Genomic DNA, 21,285 nt, shown 5'->3' on the forward strand with positions numbered 1-21,285 from the left:
TAAAAGCAGTATGAGGGGTTTAAACGACTCTATCCCATGGTTCCATCTGTATGGGCTAGGTAAAAAATGATGTGAATTTGATGAACACAATGTGACTTTAAATATCTCTAACGCTGCCAAGTCTAAGATCGTGTATAGTAATGCGGTTAGAAGATGGATTTGTATCGGTAAGAAGTCATGGTTTGGTCGACCGTCTTGGCACTTACTCACTGTGGGATCAGATGGTCTTGTGTAAGTCATTGTCGTTCCCACTGATCTCCCTATCCGATGTGAGTGTATACAAGAATAAATGACAAACTAGTAGGTGTTTTAGGTTCGTTTTTTGTTGAGGTGACCAAAAGTTTGTTCGAGGTTTTTAACTCAATCCAACAGATTAGATACGGACAAATAAGGTGTTTCTGAATGTTTGAATATAAACATTTACAGAGATTCCTTGTTGATCGGTGGGGACTTAGGACTTCTAAGATGTCTGCGGGTATGTTCCATACAACAAGACTCACATCTGTGAGATGTCCGTCTTTGCTTTCGCCCATTTCTTGTTGGCCGGAAGTACGAAACAACATTGCGGTCAGAGAGCGGTTACCGGATGAGGCGGTTCGCGCGCCACCTTTAAAGGGAAGGTAATTCTGTCCCGTCAATATCGACGGAGGACCGATGTGAGGACTATTAGTGCCGTGTGTCTTTGAAGTAGTAAGTAACAATAGTATATGGAGCGTGATAGTAAAACAATTGCGGTAAATTTTGATAGAATGGGAAGTAGAATTGTTTTAATGATGGCTCTGCATATTCCCTCCTGTTCGTTTGGTTAACAGAGTGTGACTATAGGACCACGGTCCCTCAACGGTCCCGGGTTTGGAGAATTTCCAATAAACCCTTGTAAGTCTATCTTTCTTTGTTTCACACTAAGGGTATTAACATGTGCTATGGTGTGTAAGTAATTAGTAGCATGGCACTTTACTACCACGGACGTCCGTCCGGATGTGGTTTGGAGTTGGTTTGGTGTGAAACAACTTTGTTTCTTACATCACGGGTGTATTGGACACCTGTTTTCTCGGCATGTGTCGTAGCCACTTAGGGGTGTAGAGTGGTGTAGAATCCTGGGTGACATGGTATTGTGTGGTTAAAAAAGTCCAGAGGAAAGTTATTTTTAAGGAAGGTACAGGAGAGAAGTAGAACGATAAAGAATATGTTCTACTCTTTTTCAGAAATTTGTTCGCTCTCGAAAAATTATCCAGAGTACAGGACGAAAACAGTAGCGGCTGTTTGTCGATAGAAGGTAAAGAATCCCCAAATAGGGGGTAGACCAGAAAATAAAGGGACCAACACCCTGATGAATGCCAGTACGACTCATATGAGCGTTTGATGGTGGCAGAAACATGTTGGTCAAAGCAGTAGGGATTTAGGGGTCTTTACCTCCCCTAATTATCCCGATAGATTACTTTTAATCCTGCCAGGGGGTGACAGGAATAAAATTGAAGATAGTCCCCTCTTAGGCAGTTTTAGTGTATATGTCTGCACTTTTGTGGTCCCTTTTTTAGGGAATATTTTCCTTGTTTTGTTTTTGTTGTCACTATTCGTGTTCTTTTTTGACACTTTCCATCTTTCTGTAACCTCACCACTACATACTTCATTCTTTAAAATATTGCGCTCCGCCCTCTGTGTTGGTCTGCACGGGGGCGTTCGACGCGGCCCTATGATGAAGCATGACACTGCAAAGTGTGTGAGGGCAGTATTAAAAGAATAATGTGTTTTCCTTCTGACAAATACCCCTGGGTTTTAGATAGTGAGGGATATAACTGTTTCTTTGTCACGATTCTAGTACCTTGCAACTAATAATTTTGTGTAGTTCTTCTCTGTGTAGTGAGTTGTAACGTATGTTAGGGGAGTCAGAGAAGGCTCTTGTTCTCCCTAGTCTCTCTTCTTTGTGGTATGATGGATCTCTGGGATTCTTTGGCCCGATTCACTGAGAAGCTGCCTAAAAAAGACTGCCGGCCACGGAGGACGCATCACTCAGCAAAAAGTAAGACGCTTTTGGACGAAGGCATAATTCATTAATTCCCCACAACTACAATTATGACAATAAGGACCGTGCTGGTCACTGATTCAGATCAGATCTCATTTTAATTAAAGAAGAAGTTTGTTTTTGAGGAATTCAAGCCTCAAATTGGGCTGTCTACATGTACCTTTTAGCCTTGAAAAAGACCCACCCTGACATCTATGAATTAGGCTGTCTTCAGGGTCGAAACGTCGGCGTTGTGTATTGGTTCAGCAATATCGAGTCTCTTGGTTTTGAATAATGAGCATTTCTGCTGGTCGCCAGAGACAGCGATTATTCTCGTTCTGACCTTTATTGTTGTCAATTTATTATGAATATTTGTACATTTCATTTGCATCTGTATATAATCCATTCACCACACTAGTGTCATTGAACACTTATTTCACTTAACGGTCATTATATTTTTTGACAGCCTGAGGTATTTAACTAAATAAATATTATGATTGAATTTGATGTAAAAGAAAAGCTTTGAATGTGTTCCTTTTGAATGTTTATATCAAGTGTATAATGTTTTGAAGAAATCAGCTTGTACCCGACTGAACCACAGTAGTTGTGTTGTTTGATACCTAGGTTCTGAGGGACACAGGGTTTCCCCATTGTTTTGTATGGGCCTAAAAAAGACCAGCAAGATTTCCAGGAAGTCCTGCAGGAAGGGGGCTTGGTTGCAAACCAGGTCATTAGTGCAGCTGAAGACTCATCTGATCTGGCTGCGTATGGTTACTCCCATGGCATTTGCGCTAGACGCTCAGCCTGGTTGCGGCTCACTGGTCAAACCCAATGCGCAAATTAGCATGCCTATCTTCCCTTCAATGGCACTTCTCTCTCTGGATCTCATGCAGATGAGATGTCCAAAATAAACTGAATTGGACACTCCAAAAGCTGTCTGCCTCGAGAAACTAAAGGAGTTTCAGCATAAATACCAACCTTACGACCGTCGCGATTTCCAACAGAGGGTTCAACCCCTCATTGGTCGTCACAGCAACATCAACCCAGGTCTCACTACCATCAACGAAGACTAGGTCGAGGAAGGGGAGCTGCAAGAAAAGCACCTTCTGCAGCTAAACAGTCTGCAAAACAGTGAGCTCTGACTTCCCCCATCTGTTACCCACTCCACGGTGTGAAGTTTTATGTTTCACCTGGATGAATAGAATAAAATAACAAAAGGCAAGTGGGTACTGAATATTGTGCAGAATGGTTACTAGCTCCGATTCAAATCCCCACCTCTATCAGTACCTCCTCGAGGTTTCTTCAAAAACACTACTTGTTGCAAGCGGAGGTAAATGGTCTGCTACAGAAAGATGCCATAGAAGCAGTCCCTGCTCGGCCATGAAGGCAAAGAATCTATTCTCTTTACTTTCTGGTACAGAAAAGAGGCCCTACCAGAGTACAGACCAATCCTCGACGTAAGACTTTTGAACAAATTCATCCGCAAAGAAAAAGTTCACATGTTAGCTCTGCACCAAATCTTTCCTCAACTACACCAAAGGGACTGGATGTGCTCCATAGACCTGCAGGACGCCTACTTTCACGTACTGATTTCCAGAAAACATTGCAAATTACTGCGTTTTCAGGTGGTACTCCAGCATTTCCAGTTCAAAGTTCTCCTGTTTGGACTCAAATCAGCCCCCTGTACGTTCTCAAAGTGCATGGCAGCAGTGGCAGCTTTTCTTCGCAAACAAAGGATATTCATATACCCTTACCTGGACGACTGGCTGCTGAAGAGCTTGTCACCCACTCTGCTTCAGAATGATCTCTCATACTGCCTTAAAGTTCTGATCAGTCTGGGCCTGCAAGTCAACTGCAAGAAGTCGGTCCTCAACCCGACCCAAAAGATCCAGTACCTGGGCGCTTCTCTGGGTACTGCAAGAGCAAGCGTGTGTCCTTTGAAGGAGACATTAGCCTCAATCCACGAAATATGCTGCAATCTTTTCCATGCTCGGCTCCCCACAGTCAGAATGGTGTCCTTGCTGCTGGGCTCGATGACATCCTACATTTTCATCATACCAATCGCTAGTCTACACATGCTTCTTCTGCAGAAATCTCTGGAGGATCAGTGGACGCAGATATCAGTCTCTGGGAGGACCGTGTGTTTCTCCCTCAGTCGATCAAGGATTCAATCAGATGGTGGATGAAGAGATCACATCTGCTGAAGGGAGTTCCTTTTCACCAGGACCCGCCTACTCAGACAAGTGTCACGGATGCATCCCTGCAAGGTTGCGGCGCTCATATGGGTCCTGTTCAAGGACTCTGGTCCGATGACAGAACAAGGGTACCACATCGACCTCTTGGAACTGAGAGTTTTACATCTCGCTCTCAAATCACTGTTCCCGTCCTTCCACTCACGTTCCCCGTTGGTTCAGACAGACTATACCGCAACAATGCATTATTTGAACAAACTGGGGGAACCCGCTCAAGACCTCGCTCTGAAGTCTAAGACCATCTGGAAATGGCTTCTCTCAAGAAACCAGACCATTGCGGTGATTCATCTCCCGAGAACTCTCCATGTCCAGGCAGACGTCCTAAGTTGGGACTTCGTCAATGGGGAGTTCCAGACATCGACCTTTTTACAGACACGGCAAGAATGGCCTCGTTAGTGGTTGGTATCCGGACCTTCAATTATCAGAGGTAACTCACAGGAGGTTTCTATGCCGGTCAGACTTACTATCCAAGAACGGGGGAAGGTGTTCCACCCCAACTTCTCATCTCTACGATTGACAGCATGGCTCCTGAAGTCCTCCAATATTGGCACTTAGACTTGTTGTCTTACTGTATGAACATTCTTAAAGAAGCCAGAAGGCCTTCCACCAGACAATCGTACGCTTTCCAGTGGAAGAGGTTTTACTTATGGTGCATTGATAATGGTCATGATCCCATTGGGGGCCGAACAGGTGATTTTACCATATTTGCTGTCCCTGGCCAAATCAGGCCTTCAATTTTCCTCTATAAATGTCCATCTAGCAGCTATTACAGCATACAGAAATTCTCCTATGCTAGTTTCCTTTTTAGGTCTCGCCAAGTCAGCGCGCATGCACTGCTCAGACATTTAGTATGTGAGTTTTGAAAGTGCTGCTGGCTGGCGACAAGTATGTTCCCGCGAGCGTGCACGCGCGCTGCCGGCAGCTTTGCAATATGTACAGCTGCGATCACTCACTTTTGCGCGCGCAGCCTACTTTCACTTTTCGCGTGTGCGCGCACCACTCGCGTTTCTTGATCTGTTTCGTGACAGATGCCCATGTGGCATTTCTCCTAAGAGTAATAAAGTTTGCTATCATTCATTTTGTACCAAGATCAGCAGCGATTAAGATACGAAATTACCATTATCTCTAAATTTAAAAAACCAAAGTGTGTGTGAAACATCTGAATCGTGTTCAAGCTCGGCTCTCTGCAACCTGAGCTTTCCAAAGCTCCCACTTCCCCTCTGTGAGCTCTTGCCAGCTGTTTGCTCATTGCATGTGTTCCATTTTATTGCCACTACAGTTACTTTCACACCTTGTCGGGACCCTTTGTCCCAAGACACACCAGACTAAGTTGCAATTGCCATTTCCTGATGTGACTTTCCATAATCATTTCCATGATCCTGTTCAAACCTTTTCAGACACGCTTTATTTGAACGCTTCATAGTCCAATCTTTAGTCATAAACATATGCCCCAGGCACTATTAGCCCGTCAGTTTCCGTCACACGCTGTAAACACCCTTCCACAGTCCGCTCCGGCCTGTTCAGCATATATTTATGGGCTGAATCTCATGAAAATAACGGATGCTCTGCTTTTCTCCAAGTTATCGGAAGTGGGGTGGGCGCGGGGGCATACAAACCCGATGTTTCAGTTTTAATTTCCATAATTACGTCAGTGTACAGGAGTATGGAAAGGAAACTAGCATTGGCAAAGCCAATAGGTTTCGTCTGTGAAATCTATGGCTTTGTCAATGTTTTTTTAACACATTGCACAGCAATTGAGCTTCTGTGCAACATGGTTTAAAATTTTTAAAAAGCTATGACCCGCCCAGTGTTGAGTCACAGCACATTTGTTTTTTACCTTTAAGCCATGTTAGCCATGTAATACAGCAGCCCACACAACAAGCATTGGCATAGCCAATAGGTCTCGCTTTTGGGACCTTATAACTATTTAGTTATGCAGCACAATATCCTTGGAGCAACATCAACTGTTGCATGGCTAAACACTTATAAGGTCCCAAAGGCGAGACCTATTGGCTATGCCAATGCTTGTTTTCAAATTCCTGTGGTCAAGGATTTTCTAGAAGGGTTAAAGTTCTACCCTCCGATCAGAGCTCAGTCTCCACCATGGGAGCTTAACAGTTATTGCTAGATTGATGGGTGCCCCATTTGAACCTATTCACAAAGCCTCTCTGCAGCATTTGTCATGGAAGACCGCTTTAGTGGCCATCACCTCTGCTCGCATAGTGAGTGAGATTCAAGCCTTGTGCTGTAAAGAGCCTTATATCATTTTCCATGCGATTAGTGGTTCTTAGAACCCATCTGAGTTTTTTACCTAAAGTGGTCTCGGATTTCCATATTAATCAGGCCATCACTCTGCCTATGGCTTTTCCTAATCCTGCGAGCCCTCCGGAGAGGTCCCTTTATTCACTAGACCTTAAGAGGGTTCTGTAATTCTACTTAGATAAAACCAGGACGTTGAGAAAATTGGGCCGCCTGTTTGTAAACTATGGTTCCATAAATACTGGCTGTGCAACTTCCAAACGGTCCATCTCTAGATGGATAGTCTCTTGTATCACTTTGTCTTACCAGTTAGCCAACAAGTCACTCCCGGGCAAATCAACGGCTCATTCTACCAGGGGAAAGGCCTCGACCACAGCCCTCCTTAGAAATGTACCTATTGCAGAGATTTGTGAAGCGGCCACATGGCGATCAGTACATACTTTCACTCGCCATCACTGTTTAGACTGACACGCAGGCGGATGCTCAGTTTTGGCAAGCCTCGTTAAGAAATCTGTTTGGATAAATTCATCCTTAGTGTTATCTTTGCTGTACTTGTACTGCTACTCGTCCGCGGGTAAGTGGGTATGGGCTTGCTATTCTATTCAGTGCTTATGACTATTGATGAGTATCCCCTGGAAGAGAAGGTGAAGTTACTTACCTGTAATCCTAGTTCTCATCAAAGTCATAAGTACTCATTAAAGTCATAAGCAACCCTCCCGCCTCCCAGGAGGCGGGAGACAGTATAGTGGCGTTTTGCACCTTATGTCCTGGTTCCTATATGCTAGTACACTGTTTAAAAAAAACACAAAACAAACCAACCTAAATGTCACCTGTGGTTCATGGTGGGAGCTGGGGCCGCCTGGTGGTCTTAAAAGCACGGTGTCCAGGTTCTTGGGATCCTTAAAGGAAGGTGCCAGTTTTTTAGTACTGTGATTTTTCGTCTATGCTGCCTATGGGCTTAGCTTGCCTTTTTCCCTGAAAATAAAGGGCTGTGTTGGAACACTATTGGAGTGTATGTTCTCTGTTACAGTATTTATGTGATTATTTTCTTTTAAGGAAAAACCCATGTCATTTTGGCACATTAGCCTATTTGAGGTATAATAGGCTGCATGTTTATGTATGTTTTAGAGGTACTCTGTACTTTTTACCTAAACATACACATTTATTTTTGTATATGCTCAAGGGTTCCGCACGTGGGTGGGGATTATTCAGTGTTTATGACTGAGTCCCCTGGAAGAGAACTAGGATTACAGTTAAGTAACTTATCCTTTATGACTATGGCGCTGAAGATCTGGAATTGCTTTTAGAGCAGGGACCTTTGTTTTCTGTCCAAATCTTGGTTAAGAGTACTTTATACAAAAAAAATATGATTCTGTCTCATTTGCAAGCCTGCACCCTGCACAGAAAATAGACTTATCTTCTGATAGCGACCATGTTGAGGTGAAAGAACCAATAGCAAAACACCGCACCTGAATGGTAAAAAAGGGATCTTGCACGCGCAGGAAAAATGAATTCTAAGAATTTCTCCGCCCTAAGCGTATTTTTATGCAAGAGGAAAAATCTAGTATGGTTGCCCATGGTGGAACTAGATTACTCACTACGAGTTTGATTTGACCACAACTGCAGTGAATGTAGAAATAGAGGAAGGTTCATTGCAATAATTGCTCTACCCCAAATCTTTTAAGAACTCTTTGACATGGACCAGACACTGGATCTTCTGAGTACCACGTAAGCTCAAGAAAGTGTTTTTATGGCTGTTAGGGTCATTGCCGACATTGCTAAGATAGAATGAGCTCTGCTGCCATGATGCTGCTTTTGCAAACGTTACTACATGACTTTAGTTTGCAAGACTCTGTTTGTGCCTTTCACATGAGAACTGTCTGCTTTCTGCGTTCTCTGCCTGCCTGTCTGAACACGATGTGCAAGGTCGATAAACAATGCCCCTTGCTATTCTGTTCTGGTCAGTCCCTAGCACCTAGACAAAACATGCTAACACAGCTGCGCTGCTGGAAACTGGTGCTTTGATGTTACTGGGATGCATGTTGTTAAAAAAACACTCTTGGAGAGGGACCTTACCAGGCAGAAGAGATATGCAGTTCCTATGATGTAAAACTATAATCTAGGCACTAAGGTATGGGGTCTGCTAACAAAGCCCAGAGATCTTCCTTTATATAATAAAGCTTATTCTTACCAAGGGGAGGGTGGTTAGGCCTTACAGTCCTTTATCCACTGTCTGTATACGATGACATCCCCCTTTATAATCTATGGAATTTTAACAATGCCAACTGTTTTAGGTTTATGTATTTTGCTGCTGGTAGAGGTTCGTATACTGCACTATAGCTAGACGGTTTTGGGTACTGAGGTGGTAGGAAAGTTCATCCACTATACACAGAGGTATTGTGTTCCTGCACATAGTTCTGTGTATGTGCAGAATCCCCGCAACATGGCGCCCAACCTGAGGCTTGATAAGGCCATCTCTATATGGTTGTGGCTCCTCAATTGAATATATGTGAAGCCAATAGAGTAGAGGTCTCAATCTAGCCACCTCTGGGATGGGCTTGAGTTTAAGATCGAGCCTAAAGAAAGCTAAAGGGGTGCCGATCCCCAAACACACAACGTCTCACCAATCCTTAGGGGAGCTGTAGAACAGTGGCCCCATGGTGCTGTTCCATATAAAACAGCACTCCTAGATTGGGCCCTATATATTTCTAACACTGGAGGGATCAGATATCACGGGGTCTTCTTAGCAGATCTAAGGATTGCCGAAGCCCAATGATTAATCAAAAAACGTTCTTAGAGATCTGAGGGTCCCACGATCCAGAATCTGTCAAGCAAATCCCTGAGTATTCAAATTCTTTCACCCTCTCCAGAAATTTCTCTTCCCAGATTGGAGGTTCCTCTGCCCCCCCCCCCCCCACCTCCCCCTGTAATAGCTCATCGGCTTAGTCCTGCAGGTGTTAATTTTGAGTTCTTATATCTCACAAAACAGGTGTAACCTATCAATTCACAACAATTTCTTGACCCACAATATCACATATAATTCATTTACGCATTCCATATTATAAAACACATGTTTAAAACACAAAAAGGATTTAAAAAACAGTAAACTTATATATAAAACCTATTTTCAATCATGATCACAAATTTGGCATATAACCAAAGGTAGAAGACGGAATGATCGTACACAAATTCATTGTTTTTCCCATGTCATTCCTAGTGTCTCTGAGATGGTTCACAGAGGAAAGAAACATGGCAACTCTAAAACATCGGTCAGATCATACAAGTACTTAAAAGCCTGCCAATAGTAAATAATTATTTCAGCTAAAAAAAGGGTCTTAGATAAAACTTCCTGGGAGCTGAATAAAACCTACAGAAAAGTGTAACGTGTTGGTGGACTGGCCAGACCGGTTGTCACAAGGGCGTTTCTGTGTAATAGTATCTCATCCCGCTTTCTATGGAAATGCTATCAACAAGGGTTTTTATACAGACGGTTTCTTGGAAAGGAGGAGGGTTTTGGTCACAAAAATAAAGGCTGTAACCCTTTGGCTAGCTAAAATTGGGGAATTATAAGAAATTGGGTGACTGGGTGACTGGTTGACTGGGGTGTTAGCCCTGGTCAAGCAACAACCACAATTCTTGTTAGGATAAGAGACAATTTAACCCCAAATTAACCTGTGCTCAATCCTCTACTAGCTTTCCACAAAGCAGTCAAGCTTAATTTAGAGGCAATGTTTAACGTATTTGTGCAACAGTGAAAACACCTCACTAAAAATCCCACACTACGTTAGGAAAATAGAGCCATATTCAATAAATAACACAAGATCAAAATGACAAAAAGATCCAATCAGCATAACCGGAGTTATGAATTTTTTTTTAAATAATGTGTAAAATAGTGCCTAAAAGCCCAAAGTGTCAACCGCAGCTATCTGTTCGTGTTGGACCAAGTCCAAGTCAAAGGTTCAGGCTGTCCGCGATGTACCACAGGTTGGCTACAGTTGCAGGTCAGTCCCACTGAAGTTTTACCTTCTCAAGTTTTGTAGTGAGAGTCCCATTTGCTTTGGAGAGGGCTGAGAGGAGCAAGGAGAGAGTCGCTGGAGGCTGTTGGCATGGCGCAAAGAGCAGGCAGGGCATCATCGATGGGCGGGCTGGAGCTTTGCATTGGCTGTCCCCTCAAGTGGTTGGTGCTGCAGTGTGAAGAGATGGGTTGGTGGCACTCTGTGCTGATTTTCGGTGCAAGCAGCACTGTCTCGGTATGAACAGGCTCCTTCTCTGTTACGTAGAGCCCAAAAACTTGATTCAATCTTGCGTAGCCACACCAAGGGTCCAGGACCTAAGGTGCGCCCCTTAGAGGTCAGGAACTCACTGCAGCTGCGTCCAGGAGCTGGTTGGGGATCCTTTTATGTCCCTGAGGATCAGGTCAGGAGACCAGAAGACTAGCCCTTGGGGTCACTCTGGGCTCAAGATGAAGTTGCAGATCCAGTGCTTCTTCCCCAGACAAGAGGGCTTCAGAAAAGTCAACACAGCAGGGCAGCAGTTCCTTTAAGACACGAGTCCAGTAGGGGGATAGCCCTTGTAGCAGCACAGGAGTCCTTTTTCCTTGCAGAGTATTCACAGGTCCAGAAAGTGTATTGAAGAGTTGGTATCCGAAGTCCAGAATTATACACAGTTATGCCTTTGAAGATGGCGAGAAGCATTCAGAGGTTTCTCTTTTAAGACCCCAGGCATCCTGCCTTCCCTGCTGTTTCTCAAGACTAACCACAGAGGGTATGCAGAGTTTTAACTACCAGGAAATGTAAAACTTAAAAGTGCATGTCCAACTTTTTAAATACGTTGCCAAGGCCTCAACTAGGGGTGTCTTGGGCCTGGCAAAAAATGTTATTTAAAAGTGCATGGTGCGTCGTTGTGCCAGGTTCAGGCTGCACAGCCATGTAGAGAACAGTTGCAAGAAACTGTCCAATGTTCATGCAAGTAATCCTTTTTATAAGATTTAACTCTAATGATCTTCCACAATTTAAAGTTCACACGTAGGCGACATACTTGCAAACTTTAATTCTCAACACATTTCATCTCGGGTAACCATGCAAACATTTACTCAATGCATTGAGGGCATCAAGCCCTTCGCCAGGGGTAACTGTGATTTAAAAACAACCCATCAGCAACCATGAAGGATTTTTAAACATTTCCAGCAATAAATCAAAACTATATACAGCATGCAGTCATCATATAAATGCACAATCATCATCTACAAATCATAATAACATCAAGTATACCACTAAGTCTGTGCTCAGTTTAAACCACAATTATTTGCTAGAAAAGACTAAACCAGAACAATGTGCAGTACTGAAATGTATACTGTTGCACCAAAAATGAATTGAGCCCCATGGTTAACAGTCATTATACAAAAGAAATGTGAACTTGACACCCACCTTGAAGTGCTGCAAATAAGTGCTTTAATTCTCCATTAACTCAACGATGTGAACGGGAGAGGTAGGCCTTGCTGTAGTAAAAAAATTAATTTAAGAGTTTTTGCATACCAAGACATGTAAAACTTGAAAGTACAAGTCCAACGTTTTACATAAATTGCCACAGCCTCCCCTAGTAGTGTCTTATATGCATTAAAAAGATAGATGTGGGCCTGGCAAAGGTGTTTTTTTTGCCATGTCGACGTAGCAGTTTAAGACTGCACACACAGGCTGCAATGGCAGGCCTGAGACATGTTTAAAGTGTACTTAAGTGGGTGGCACAATCACTGCTGAAAGTCCCACTAATAGCATTTAATTTACAGGCTCTGGGCACATGTAGTGCCACTTTACTAGGGACTTGTAAGTAAACTAAATTGTCCAATCGGGTATAATCCAATATCATCATGTTTTAAGGAGTAAACACAAGCACTTTAGCACTGGTTAGCAGTGATAAAGTGCATTGAGTCCTAAGGCCAGCAAAAACCAGTTCAGAAAAAATGGAGGAGGAAGTAAATATAGTTTGGGGGATGTCCACCCTAAGGCTGACAGGTCTAACAGGACTCGTTAGCACAGTTCGTCAATAACTCTACACAAGTATTAATGCAAAAAAGAGTTCGGGCTAAACCACAACCCCGGCGCACTTATTTTTCAATAGCAATTTTCTCAGTCAATTGAAATTCATCTATTTATTAGTTGGAGTGGAGTTTGCAAGACTGATGATAAACGCTGTGCCAATGAACTTCCCGTACTTCTGCAAGTGAGCTGAGTGGTAAAACACTGCCTGTCAAGTAAACATTCTCCTTCCAACAGCTTATATTATTCCTACACCTGATTTGCCTACATTCGAGCTGGATGGGAAAAGGTCTGCATCATACAACGTGATCTACGTGCTCCTTTGGGCTTGCCCAATGTTGAATTTTGGTCACAATGCAGTCTGCCCCCAAGCATCATTGAGGTAGGCCAACCCTGAACAGGAACCTGGAGCCTCTAGGGCCATGCGGTTATAAAGTATTCTTATTTTAGGTCTAACACCCCCTACCCTTGAAGATTGATAGACAGTCTTATCTTCGAAGACACTGTGACTTTTTTAATGAGCTTTGAAACATATTCAGTTTCACAAGCTTTTGACTGCTGCACTGTAGTTCTTTTGCTACAGTGTTTCAGCTTCTTTTAGTGTGCAATAGGATCATAAACAGTAAAGGTAGGTGAATGGAAACAAAGTAACCCATTTTCCATTTTACAGTGTGTTGTTCATGATCGGTTAGAGATATTGAACGGTAAATGTTTATAAACATCTGAGACACCATTTTATTGTTACAGTTGCCACATTGGTAGTATGTTGTGTTCTCTCACTTTTAGTAGTGTTCCGATATCATTAAAGGAACACCCTCTTCATATAGCCAGGGTCTGGACACAGGTTTTATCAGTGTATTTTGTTGCATTCTGTTATATATTGGGTTTTCTGTGCTTTTTACCATTTGATCCACATTTCTAAATTGCATGTATTACTGTAGTTTGAAAATTATTAAAGTATTGTGTAGTTATGAAAACCACATAACCCTGGCTGGACATTCACAACTTTATTGAAACTATGATAATTGTTATAAATGTTCCCCGACTTAAGCGTATGCCACCCCCTTCGAGCTAGCTCTAGATCACTCATCCATGTCTAACCAGAGTCAAAGTGCCTTGAGAGACACTCTTACCGCCGCAGACGAGTACTCAGTGTGCTGGGTATTGAAAAGCACCAGAACTCTTATTTTTGTAAGTGCTTGGTCCACAAGTGCCATGTATAAAACATGCCACTTATATTTAATGCACATTATATTGCCAACTTGCCATCCTGATTTCCTTCCTCTTTCACCCTTCATCTAGAAAAAGAAGATGCGCATCATCCTTTCTCTCCCTGCCAACACCCCAAGGAAGAATTTGATGAGTTAAAATCCCCCACAGGTTTCAGAGACAGGGAGGAAGTAAATCTGTGTGCCCTAAGCCGCTTAATCTATCAGTTGCCATGACAACTGGAACCAGCACCAAATCTCACTTCTTTTTTAGAACTTCAGTTTCTATGGCAACAGAATGCAATTATTAAATATAGCAACTTTATTTAGTCTCAATATCAGCCTTATTATCAAAGCATGTATGACCCCTGGGAGAATCTGTGAAAAGTCAGCAGGTGGGCTGCATAGCCAGACCTACAAGAAGAAAAGTAATTGCATAAAGAGCTTTTGTTGGAAGTGCGCTTCTCAATATAGAATGTGAAGAGAACTGTGATAACCATTCCGAGCAATTTTGCGCGCTTCATGTATATATCTAACACCTAGGTAACCAATACTTGAATTCCTGTCTGTGTGTTGAGCCATTTTAAAGGTGTACTAGAGGTGAAAAGGCTTTAATCAAGAGCCCAAGTTGACTGCTTCAGCAATGACCTCTTCAGGTTGCAGCTGCCACCCTCATGCAAAAGAACACTCTAGCAGTGACATCATACAGAATATTACATAAAGTTGCTAAGCATGCTATATAAACACTTTCTCTCCCTCAGTGAACAAGGAACCACAATGAAGAAAAAAAGCTACTTAAGAAATATTAGTCATCCAATCAAACAGGTATTCTAGTTGTGCAACCAGATAAATACTTGTATTGCTAGGACTTAAACTTGCTAACCTCAGGCTCACCAGATCGCAATGGCACTAAATTCAGAATTTCTACGTCATCACTTCCCTCAGTACCGACTGGAGCCACCTTGACTACCTGGTTTTTGTGCCACCACATTCCAACCTTCACTTACACGGTATCGGTACCAACTTTACCCTCCGTGCATGATGAAGATGTACACATCCACAAGTGTTCACCTTCCTGTTATAATGCACTTTAGTACACCTCGGTTGACTGAATCTTTTTTCTTCCATTACCTGCAATGTATGATTTTCATCCACCATTCAAATGGGCTTGTAACAGTTTTATGTTTTCTGATCTATCTGCCAATGGACAACTAAGTCATATTGATGGTTGAAAGTGGCCCCCAGACAGGCAGGGAGAAACTTCTCTGAGCATCAGTGCCATTGGTTGTTTGTTTTCAAGAAACAAATTCCTACTTTTACTGCATTTGTCTTTATCCTTTGGAGGACATGCTTCTTTGCTCACAGTAACCATAGCCTCCTTAGAAAAAATGACTTTCTTTGTAGTAAAGTGGTCAAAATTCCTTCTCTTTTAATAAGTCTTCAACTTAATGAGCTTGTTATTATCTCAGGGATGAATCTGCTGTTATGTTTGAAACTCACAACCTTGTGCAAAGTGGTATGGTGGTTGACTTCTTTTACACCATACCCCAGGATGTTATTGTGGAAGGATTGCACCCTCTTCACCATTCAGTACAATGTATGCATGAATCGCTGGAATATGACAGAGGTTTTTGTAACCCAGCTGAATATGCACCTACTGATAACCAATCTCTGGTGTAAAAGACACTGTTGGAGTAATCTCCTCCTTATTCTGCCAAAGTATAATGCTGTCCTGCCATTAAAACCAGGGTTTGAAAACACAAGTGCCTTCTTAAGCAAAGCACCCATATTATGAATTCTGAGACATGGGGCCGGTTCACTCAAATGTTGGAGTTTAGGATGCATGGTTCGAAATGTAAATTGATTTAGCCATCTCATTTTGCGAACCTACATGCAGTGAGAGCCACAGTGCAAAGTGAATTGGTCCCATTAGAACTTCTTTGGGAATTTGTTTAAGAAAGGTGTTCACCTCATCTCTTACAGAAAATTAAACATTTAACTAGTACAGCACATTATGTTAACCTTATTTCATAAGGAAACTGTCTGTTTTGTTCTTCGGAGGATCCAATACCATATACATTGCTTTTGACATGAAGATGGATTTTGCATAGCCGCAATGGTATGCCAAACCTGTGGTTAACGTTTTTGTGCAAAAGAATTCCAATATAAATGCTAAAATGTTAATAATTATTTAAAATATGTGGAAATGTAAAGAATACATGTTCATTTTTGCAAAGAGACAGCAGCATTTAATTAGTGTGTGTAATTAGACAAGGATTGCAAGTTAAGGAGGCCACCAGAATACCTTACAGCCTGTATCTCTGAACAGTGCTTTGAGTTAGCGGTGCCTAACAGTAACTAGTCTGCGATACAGACTCTTTTTAATTTGCCATGTTGATTCATCTGTGGAATGTTGTAGATCTTTTATAAACAAGATATTCACTCCCGTGAGTCTGCAGTGCTGTGCTATGTGTCGACCAACCTCCTGAATTCTTCTTCTTCTGGCAATTCCTTATGATGTAATTTACCCTGGCCCCTAACAAAGCTTCTCCTTCTCATGCTATTAATATTAATATGATGATAATAACTTGTCTATCTTCCTTATTACTTTAAAATTCTCTGAAGCATACAGTCAGTCATCCTACTCTATGATGCTTCTCTTGTCTTTGAATGCTGGTCCCCTCAACCTATGTCACACCTAAGTCCAATTCTAGAACAGGTGATTAGACGAAAGAAGAAAGCAGAAGAATTCCAGAGAGAAAGAACCAATGTTTTTTTTAACACCTGTAGAGATCAAGACAGTTTAGGTATATAAGGAACAGATTTGGAGGGGTGAAAAGGTAGGAAAGAGGAGTGAGTGGACAGATAGAGGTAAGCTGATGGAAAGGGTAGCATGCAGAGGGATCTAGGAAATTAAGGCTTGGAAAAAACAGCCCACATACATTTAAAACATGGAGGCTTTCAGTTTTTTGCAACAAAGAGCCACATATAATGGTTCTCTTTTGAAAAGTCGTATATGATCTTCTGTCTTCAAACTCTTAAAATTTCTCCTCCTTCGAACCAAGGTCTGAATCCTCCTACAAACTGCCACCCTCTATAACCAATCTGTTTGACTCCATACCACAGAATCGTATGTCAAGTTGGAAACTTGTATTATATGCAAACGTCTCTTCATCTTCAGACTTTGATGCAAAAACCTAATAAACAACATTTATAAACAAATTAAAGATTTGGTAACTTTAGAATTGAAATATCAGCCCCACCATATAACTTCAACTGACTTAGGATTCTCATTGAATTTGGCAAAGCCATCTGCAGACCTACCATGCTAAAAAACAGTGCGCTTTGTACCAGTCCCCTAGAAATCATGAATTTGCTTGCTTTAGCCTACTCCTTCAGCCATTGACTTCTGATTCTGTCAATCACATCCTGGCTCTTTTCGGTCTCACTGTCATTAGGTTTTGCATTCACAGCAATTACACCGTGCTTGTGAAATCTCTTGTATTTAATATATCTCAAAAAGGGGCTCTTATCAGTTCCCATACTGAATTACTGTGTGCATTCGCTTTTGTGTGGAACTCTATTTGTGTGTTAACTTGCCCTGGCTGCACACATTTACTATACGTCTAATAAAGCGGTTCACACTGTTTAAGCCCTATTCACTGTCAAGATACGATCTCTTCCCACGGAAAAGGCAGACAGCTTGCAACAGTATTCTAAAATGCTTGCTTTTTATTACTTAGTAGTGTAAATCAGATGCTCTAGCCTTAGAACGTTTGTGGCATTTCCTGTTCCTGCCTCAGTACCGTTCTTTGCACTTTGTAGGTATGTCTGATTGATTTTTTCAACTTAATCTATTTGGTGACTATGATCAAATTCTAAAAGTTGTAATAATCATTGTACGTTAGAAATAAAGTTAATATACAAGAGCTATACTAATTTTACTACTAAACAGGCAGCCATGAGTTCAGTTACCTTACAGACAACAGGGTCATGATTTGAATGGTGCAGCAGGTGCAGTAGCACCGGGCCCAACAGTTGTCAAAACTCCTCTAAACGCATAATATTACTATATTTGACTTCTAAACAGTTACCTTGCAGTAAAAAGGGACGTGATTTAAATGGTGCAGTGGCACCAGGGCCAAATGCTCTAGGGACCCCACTAAACCCAGATCATTGCTAAAATGTAAAACTAAACAGGCAGCCACAAATGTAGTTACCTAGAGGTACATGGTGGTGCATACGTGAATACTTTATCGTTTGATTAGTTAAAATCATTACATTAATGGGCGTGCATCAATAAAAAAATATGTATATCGGACAATTGCTAAAATATTTACACATAGGGTAGTAAACAAGAGTTAACTAAACTCTAAGCTAACTAAACTTAACTAAACTAAACTGTCTATGCTTACATTATTTCCTCATGCTTTTTTAGAATCCGCCTAAATGCGGCCATTTAATACATTAATACCATTGCAAGCAAATGGTAAGTAATAGAAGGGTGTGAAATTCAACAATAAATAATTGTTTAAAAACCTAATAACCTCTATTTGTTCATGCTGGTAAAATGTAAACTTCATCTAGACAATTGGTCCTTTTAATTAAGAAACTGTTAAGAAACAGTTGAGAGCCGTGGCGATCCGTTCTAGTTTTGACGTCGACTAAGGCCATGGGACAAGACATTAGTCATTGTTAAAAAGCTGATAGCTAAACCGCTAATAGTGCAATTCTATTTGTAAATAAGTAGAACCCCTACATATAATAATTAAAAGTTCCAGGGTCGCACAAGACAGAGGACAGTAAGTAAACAATGTGCAAAATACCAAATTCAACTGCTGTCAAGTAGTACAATGAAGTAAATAGATCGGCAAAACAGCATCGGGCTTAGGTCTCCTCGTTATGGATTAATAGTTGTTAGCTTGCTGGCTCTCACAGTTTATAAGTCTTTTTACTGCTCTTGTGACAAACTTGGTGAACCAGATGTTAAGCACTGGATTGTCCGGATTCATAGATGCAAGGATGGCTTGTCGCCAAGTGTGAATGCCGAGTTTGTTCCATTCGCCCTTTAGCAAGATCTTTAGATCATTAAGAAGTGCATGGCAAATACATACAATGTGCTCGATTGTTTCCTTGCTGCTCCCACACCCTCTGCACGTTATATTGGTGTTTTTGCGGCGCCAACCTGGCAGGTGATACAAGAACGGCCATTCACCCATTCTGAGAGCCAGAAACCTTTTTTTCTACATCACTGAGTAGGTGCAAGACATATGAGGCGCCACGACCCCTGGCTTAAACCCTGATATGATTGTCCAGGCATGATTGCGTTGTACCAGTTGGGCTCTGTCCGAAAAAAAGGACCAGAAGCGGATGTTTCTTTTGACGTAGATTTTGAGTGCCTGCTGCGATGGGTTGGAGCTCCAGATTTCTTCTGCATCCAGGTGTTTTAAAAAGTCTTGTAGATAACGCCATTATGATCTCCCAAGCTGACCGGCTGAAATTTCCTGCCACAAAAAAGCCTCCAAGCTTCCTTCTCTGGAAGTACGTAGCTTGTTGCAGAACCTAATGAATGTTCCAGCCCCTTCTGCTCGGTGATCTTGGAGACCAAACTCAAGTCGTATTTGAGCGGGGGAGGAGGTTTTTGGAAGGCTCAGCACTTGTTTGAAGATTCTTGTTATTATTTTGTTCACAAAGCTGTTGTCTTTCCCTTGCATGATCTCCTGACTGTAAGTGAGGTAATTGAGGGTTTTTGCCTTCATGACACTTATAAGAGGGGTCAGGCTTGGACCGGACAGCTGCCTTGCGAGGTTCTTAAATGCCACCTGGATTGTCAAAGCTTTGGCTTCTACCTCATCTGTGTGTTGAGAATGAACCCCTTCTGTCCATGTGGACCACCAGGTATTTATATGAAGCGGCCCTATTAATACTTTTACCCTTGAACTGCCAACCGCCACCTTGGTATTTCCTTAACCCAAAGGTGATTGCCCTTGTCTTTGATAAGTTCAGTCCCAATTCATTTTCGATGGTATAGGGAGACAGCCGATCGAGTAGTCTCTGCAAACCGACCCTGGTGTGGCTGAGCAGGACAAGGTCATCAGCATACAGTAAATTGCTAACTCTTACCCCAGCAAGTTTTGGAGGATGAGAGTTGACTTCGTCGATTTACTCCGACAGATCGGAAATGAAGAGATTAAAAAGGAGGGGTGCCAGCACACAACCTTGTTTTACTCCACGTGATGTTTGTATTTTTTGGAGATATAGGATCCGTCTCCAAGATTTATACGGATCCATGTATTAGTGTGTAGCTCGATTATGGCTTGTAAAAGCACAGGTGGAATCCCCCTTTCCGCAGTTTGAGCCATAGTTGGCGTCTGGGCATGGGATGGAAAGCGGCCTTGAAGTCAACAAAACAGCCATGCATTAGCATTCCTGCCGCTGCCGCTTTATCCAACAGGACAGATATTGCAAGCAGGTTGGTTATGGTACCTGATTTTGTCACAAATCCTGTCTGGTTAAAGGGTATAAGATGTTTTTTTTGGGGCCCAAGATGCCAAATCTTGAAGGAGCAACTTGGCGTAGTATTTGGATTCCACATCCAATAGAGTAATCATCCTGTAATTTTTCGGATCTGATCTCTTGCCACCATTGTAAATTGGATGTATAATGGCACCATGCCAAGATTCCGGTAAGACCTGATTAGTTCACAAGTATGTAAATAAGGGTGCCAATTATTTAGCCCAAAAGTCGGTGTCCTGTTTGTACAGAGCATGGGGTAGACCATTTGGCCCGGGAGCTCCGTCTGAGTGGCCCTCGGTTATAATTCGGGCTGTTCTTTTCGTTAGAGTTTCAAGTGTTGTGAGTACCCATTGAAGCGATTCTTCATACTGGAGCAGTGATTTGGAATTGGTTACAAATGGCATCCTTATGTTCAATATAGCGGGTTGCTCAGGTGTCCCAAAATGAATTGTACCTAGCGATTGGCGTAAGTTGAGTTAAGGGGCCAAAGTTGAAGGTTTGGCCGATGGACCTTCTTCCTAATCTGGTTTTTCAAAGTAGGTCATTAGAAAGGATACCCATTCGACTTCAGGGATGTTTGTCCTCCTTGATTGTGTGTTTTCGAATTAACAAGTGCCCAAAAAGATTTTGGGTTGTGGTTTTTACTTTCATGTATCAGTTTTAGCCAGAACTGCTCGGAGCGCTTATTATTCTCTGTGAATATTGCTTGTCGAAATGCTTTTTGAGCTTGCTTGTATGTATTAAATAAGTGATCTTCCCCTGGGTGCCTGCGGGCTTGTCTTAGCACACAGTTGCACAATGATTTTAATTTCTTAATTGCAGCAGTTTTTATTGTTCAATTACCTTTTTGGGTTTTTCGTGTGGTACATGGGAAGTTTTTAAGCTGTTCCCGGGAGAAGAGTTCCCATGATGTGGTGGGCGGGATTTCGTCGACGCTCCTTAAACCTTGCAGCGCTCTGCATTTATTCATTATTATTGGTATAATAGGATCTGACCATTTCAACCTTTTGAGG

This window comes from Triturus cristatus, chromosome 1_2, assembly GCF_964204655.1.
Source record: "Triturus cristatus chromosome 1_2, aTriCri1.1, whole genome shotgun sequence".
Classification (NCBI taxonomy): domain Eukaryota; kingdom Metazoa; phylum Chordata; class Amphibia; order Caudata; family Salamandridae; genus Triturus; species Triturus cristatus.